The sequence below is a fragment of the Zeus faber genome (genome assembly GCF_960531495.2).
Source record: "Zeus faber genome assembly, chromosome: 20".
In the NCBI taxonomy this organism is placed as follows: Eukaryota; Metazoa; Chordata; class Actinopteri; order Zeiformes; family Zeidae; genus Zeus; species Zeus faber.
The window spans coordinates 10750354-10756195 of NC_137207.1; positions in this window are offsets into that span (position 1 = coordinate 10750354).

Consider the following 5842-nt stretch of genomic DNA (forward strand, 5'->3'; position numbering starts at 1 on the left):
AAGCGATGAGTTTAAAGGCAGCAGACCCAGGCCGAATTCGGGGAGGGAGGGTTTTTGGAATGGGTACCAAACAGCCAACTTACTCTGTGTTGTTTTTTAAAACACGGTGTTTGCGCTGAATCAACGGCGCTCCGTCTCTGAACAAGGCCGACAACACACGGCGCGTCTATGTTAGTACGGGGGAAGATCAATTTCCCAGATGATTGGCGCCCGTACCGTCGTGATGTTTGCGCGCGGCGGGGGGCGGCGGGGAGAAACGTTATTTGTGGATCAGGTCCCTGAGACGAAGACGCTGATGAATTATTTCAGGGTCCGCTGGAGGAACCCAGGCGGTGGAGGACGGGCCCGGAGTGTGAGCAAGAGAGAGAGAGAGAGAGAATAAGTGGGTGTGGAAGAGAAGCCACGGGGAGTAAAGTAAAGTGTGTGTGTGTGTGTGTGTGTGTGTGTGTGTGTCTGTGTGTGTGCGTGTTGTTAATTCCGGGTCTTCACAAACTGAGAAAAGGTGTGTGAGGGAGGAAGAGGGTGACTGATAATCACATTTTTTTCCATTAAAAAAAAATGCGGCGTTGGATTTTCACAACCTAAAAATGGACATTCCACTCCTTTGTCCTCTCTATTAGTAGAAAAGCTGCTTACCTAGCATCTACATTAAATGATACTGGGAACCGCTGTTCAAAAAACAAGGTAGGCTGCACCCTTAGTCAATTATATTTCCATCTGTTAAATGGGTTTAATCTTACTTTGGGGTGTAATCTCCTTCAATTTAGTCTTTAGAATCTAGTCTGAACGAACCATTCAAATGAACCATTCAAATGAACCATTCAAATGCTCTTCACTCAGTTTCAAGAAGACAATGGGACAAGATTATGAATATAGTATTTTAAATACTATATTAAATGACTCGGGAGTAGGGAGTCACTCCAGAAAGAGTAATTTGCTTGTTTTGTTTTCTACTCTAACTGCAGCCGCTCACGGGCTGAACTGAGACTCTGATACGGAACGAAGAGAGCCGAGAGCCCCGAGTCCCAAACAAGAGGCCGTGACGCCCGAACCCAGAGCCGCTGAGGGGATCTCTATACTGGACAGGAAGTGCTCAAGCTCTTTTATCGGAAATTGTATTGGTTTCTGTTAGCTCATGAATATATAATTCCAAATAGCATGTTCAAGACACATATTCTACACATATTCTGTCCACATTCTATCATGTCAACTTCCTCATGTATGTAAATTGTGACTGCTTATTTGGGATAAGTAGAAAAAACTGAATTGTTTTTCTTTCTTTTTTCCTTCTTGTTTGTTATTTATTTTTATTTATGTTATTCTTTTTTTGCATCCATATCAATTTCCGTTTTATACCTGATTTCTGTATATATACACCATATGATATAAACAGGTAATGGGCAAATTCCTTCATTCATTCACAAAATACGAATCTGTCTGTCTGTCTGTCTGTCTAACCCTGACATACAGTAAATGTGCAGTAGGGTGTATAACAGTTTAAGGACAGGAAAGCAATTCACCATCTCCGGGAAGTTGACACCCAGCAGGACTCTGTGGTGCGATGGGTTGCGATGCTGCCATTGAGTGCCGCTGTCACAGTCAAGTCAAGTCAAAGCCATTGTGTTTTTTTTTGTAAATCAGATGACTGGGGGAGACAACATCAGCCGGTAAGTCTCTCTGGAGAGATAAGTCACTGTGGGAGGACTTGGGGGTTAGATGCCAACAGAGCTTTGGAAAGGCAGCGCCCCGAGGGCGTGTTTTAAAAGCGCCCGGGAGACCGAGGCTGAGGGCGAAGGAGGCCCGGTGCCGCGGCGGTGTGGACACCGGCTTCCAGCACTGATGTCACAAGGTGAAGTCACGATTTTTTTTTCCATCTATGTCTGCAAAGAGACAGGTCGTTGGATGACTGGAGTCTTTGATGCCAGGTGCTCTTCTGAAAAAGCTGGCAGCACGTGTGCAGGCTTTAAAGCACCAGACCACGGCTGAAGGTGAAGGCAACCTGGTTGCACGGGGGTTCAAGCGCCGCCCTCACGGGCTTTTGTCAAGAATTTTTCCATCCGAGCCGCGTTCCTCGAATCAAATGGTTGGAGTACACGGCGAAGCCTTTAGACTCGGCGGGGGCAAAGACACAAGTCACCTGGCATCGAAATCCTCACGACCTCCGACATCGACCCTCTCATGCAGCGACCAATCATTTGACTGAAGGAACAGGACACGGAGGGAAGCAGCACGGCGCTGCCTCTCTGTCGGAGGGCTTCGGGGTTTGATGCGAGACGAGCTTTTTGAAAGCCGGCAACGCAGGCGCGCCCGGAGACCTGAAGGCTGAGCGGGAAGGCGACCCGGTAGCGTGATGGTGTTATATGCTCTCGGGGGTTTATGCGATGAGAGGAAAGCCGTGCGCGGCTGCAGTTTCGCCGCACATCACAACTGACTGTTATAGAGTTAGAGACGGGCTGTTTGTTGCACATCTTTGTTCGCCAGCGATATTTCAGCTTCTAGGTCGGAACTATGACGGATGGTCACTAAATTAGCAGCGTTCATGCAAACACCCATTGTCTCTATGACAGATAAAGACAAGACCAGGTATTCACTCATCCACATTCAGATGAACATGACTGCATTGCTTTGTTCGCCTGGACTCCTCCTTACAGTCAACGCTGTCTACAACAGTCAGTTGTGATGTGTTTCAGAAACGCGGCTGCGCACGGCTTTCTTCTCGGAAAAACACCCCCCAGCGCCATCCTCCCCGGACGCTGGATTTGTTGTCGGGATCCCGGCTCCCGGGGCAGAGGGCGGGGGTCGAAGCGGTCGTCTGCCTGACATCCGCGGACGTGTGATTACAGCACCATCGTGCCGCCAGGTGGGCCTTGGTCCCCAGGCGCTTTTAAATGACTTATCGCTTCGTGCCGTTGAGTCCAATAAAGGTTAGCCGTGTGCTCCAACCGTTTGATTCAAGGGCCACGACTTGGATGGAACAATAAGCACTTGAACCTGTGACAGTTTCAGACTTTTGTCTCAGACAGAGTTCATATGAAAAAAAAAAAAAATAAAGTAAAACCCACATAAATTCACAGCCCCCCTACGACGCCATGTGGAAGGACCTAACTCATCCCAGGAAAAAAGAAAACCCATTTTAAATTCTGGGTTTACAACGGAAACCCTAAGAAAAGTCATTGCGTAACGTGCCACGCGGTGAAGGTTCTCTGACCTGCGCTGATGGGAGATTGTTAATGTATTTTTCCCTGAGGCAAAAGCTCTTGCAGAGGGGAGAGGGAAACATGTCCGTGACCATCAATAAATTACATTTTATTCGGAATCGAGATGCCGGAGCGCCGTCTTCTACTTTTTTTTAATATTCTTACCGAGGTCTGGGTCTGGGAGTTATTATGGGGTTAAAAAAAAAAAAAAAAAAAAAAAAGTCACAATGTTTTTTAAGGAATTAAAAAGAAAAGGAAAAATGGAAGCTAAAGGCCGGTGAGAGAGAGAGAGAGAGAGAGAGAGAGAGAGAGAGAGAGAAACCCAGAAACAAACAAAGTCCCACCCACTCAATTACCCACTGTCTGCCCTTTTTTCCGCACCGACTTCTCGCCCGGGCCCACCGTCTGCAATGCATGTGACGTGGACAAATTATCCCTCGGCATACCCGACAGCCTGCGTCTCTAAAGGTTACTGGATTAGGAGTGGGCTCAGACCAAAAGTGACACTAAAACGTCTGGCAGGTTCCCAGGTAGCGAAGACAAAGCAACAATTAAAGAAAGAATAATAGCTATAGCTTCTGTCAATCCAGACCTTTTTAGCTATGGACAAAAATCCCATAATGCAATTTTGACCCACGCCTCCCTCAGCCCTCTCTGGAGATGGCACCTGTCAATGCTAATGTTGAATTTCAGTTTTTAGCTCAATAGCGCTTTGGCTCAGAGGTAATAAAATCAGCGGAGGCAAACTGTCGAACCGTGACAAGTATATTTTCAAACTTCCATTAAAGCGGATGCATAATTTGCTCTGTTGTCATTTGTCTCACTTTAAGAGTTTGCGCGTTACCAACATTCTTGTTTTGGCCAAATTGATTCACGTGGGTTCTGTCAGATGGAGGGGCGGCGAAGCACTCCCTACGCAACAACACAAGAGCCCCGGAGCAACAAACAGATCACGTTTCCACCGCACCGTGGACCTCTCGGCGCTGAAGCCTGGTGAGGCATTAAGTGGGGCGGCTCAGGTTGATGCAATGGATATTACTGAAGGGCTGCCCAATGAGCCCATGAATAATTAATCAAAGCCCATGGCAAGTGGTGGACACTTCTAGTCAACCCCCGGTTCCCGGGTCGAGCTCGTCAGAAGCGTTCGGGGGTGAAAGGGAGTCGGGGTTGTCCAAAGCCGCTCCAGGCCATGCTTTATTCTACTCCCTGCGACCCAGGGACTGGGAGATCCATTAAAATGTGATTAGTTTGGATCTTATTCTGCTGACTCTGCCAGAGGTCCGCGCTGGAGATCCATCTCAGAGGAGAAGCCTCATAAACTCAATTCAGCTTATCACTGTGTCAATATCGGCAGAATTATGAATAGTAATAAAAATACACACTAATGCAGGGGAGGGGATGGTAATATATTCTCGGAGCGTGGACGCACATATAGGCTCTTTCGCTTGCACGCACACATGCTCCCGCCCACGCACACACACACACACACACACACACACACACACACACACACACACACACACACACACACTTGAGGGTGTAAGTTAAGGCTTGGGGTCCAGACAGGCACCTATTGTATCTCCTCCAGATGATTGGAGTGGAGGCCCGAGTAAAAGCTCCAATCAGGGATGAAAATGAGGCTGAACCCAGCGCTGATGGAAGTGCTGCGCCTCGCCGTCGCCGCCTCACCCCGCAGGTCACTCCCTCCCAAGAGAGCGCCGTCACGGTGGGGCGAGAGAGAGAGAGAGAGAGAGAGAGAGAGAGAGAGAGAGAGAGAGAGAGAGATCAGGTAAATGCATGTCACATCCAGGCACAAGCTTCCTCTGCAGGTGGAGGTTTTAAATAAAGCAAAAAAAAAAAAAAAAAAAGCTTCAGTTTTTGGAACAGCACTGCATTTATCTGTTGGACTGTTGATTTTTTAGACTTCAGATTAGTTCGGGATAAATCCAGTCTATACGTTGCATTGAGCAAAATCGAATCTATCTTTAAATCTACAGCGGCAATGGAGATGAAAAACATGAATGCAGTAAAACGTTAAAACTGATTAGTGAGTCAGCAGCAAACCTCAATAAGTTATATAAACAAATCTTCTTTTTGTTCCTTCACATTTGTCTGTAATGTGATGAACTGTTTCATATTTGATAGAATACCAAAAGCAAAAGTTTCTTGTGTTTGTGTTAAAATTGTGATAAATATTTGAAAAAAACAAAACATTTTCTGGTATGGATGTCATTCTGCCATTTTGAGGACATCTTCCGTAGATAGAACAGTGGGTTTCTATCAACACAGAATTGACATATAAGTGGTGTCAAAACTGTCTCACGTTCAATTTGCTGATCACTGTAGATAACTACAGGTCCTGACTTAACAACCTACCTGTTTAACCACCGTTCTGACTTCAGCTCTCTGACCAGTCTGTATTGTACGCTACATACAATACCACGGCGTCTCTGAGTCAAGCATCTCATCGCGCATCACCCTTTATATTCTATATAAACTATACACACTATATACAATATATATTCTTTATACACTATACACACTATATACACTATATACACTATATATACTATATACACTATCCACACTACCGCGTTCCAAATTATTATGCAAATTGGATTGAAGTGTCATAAACATTACATTTT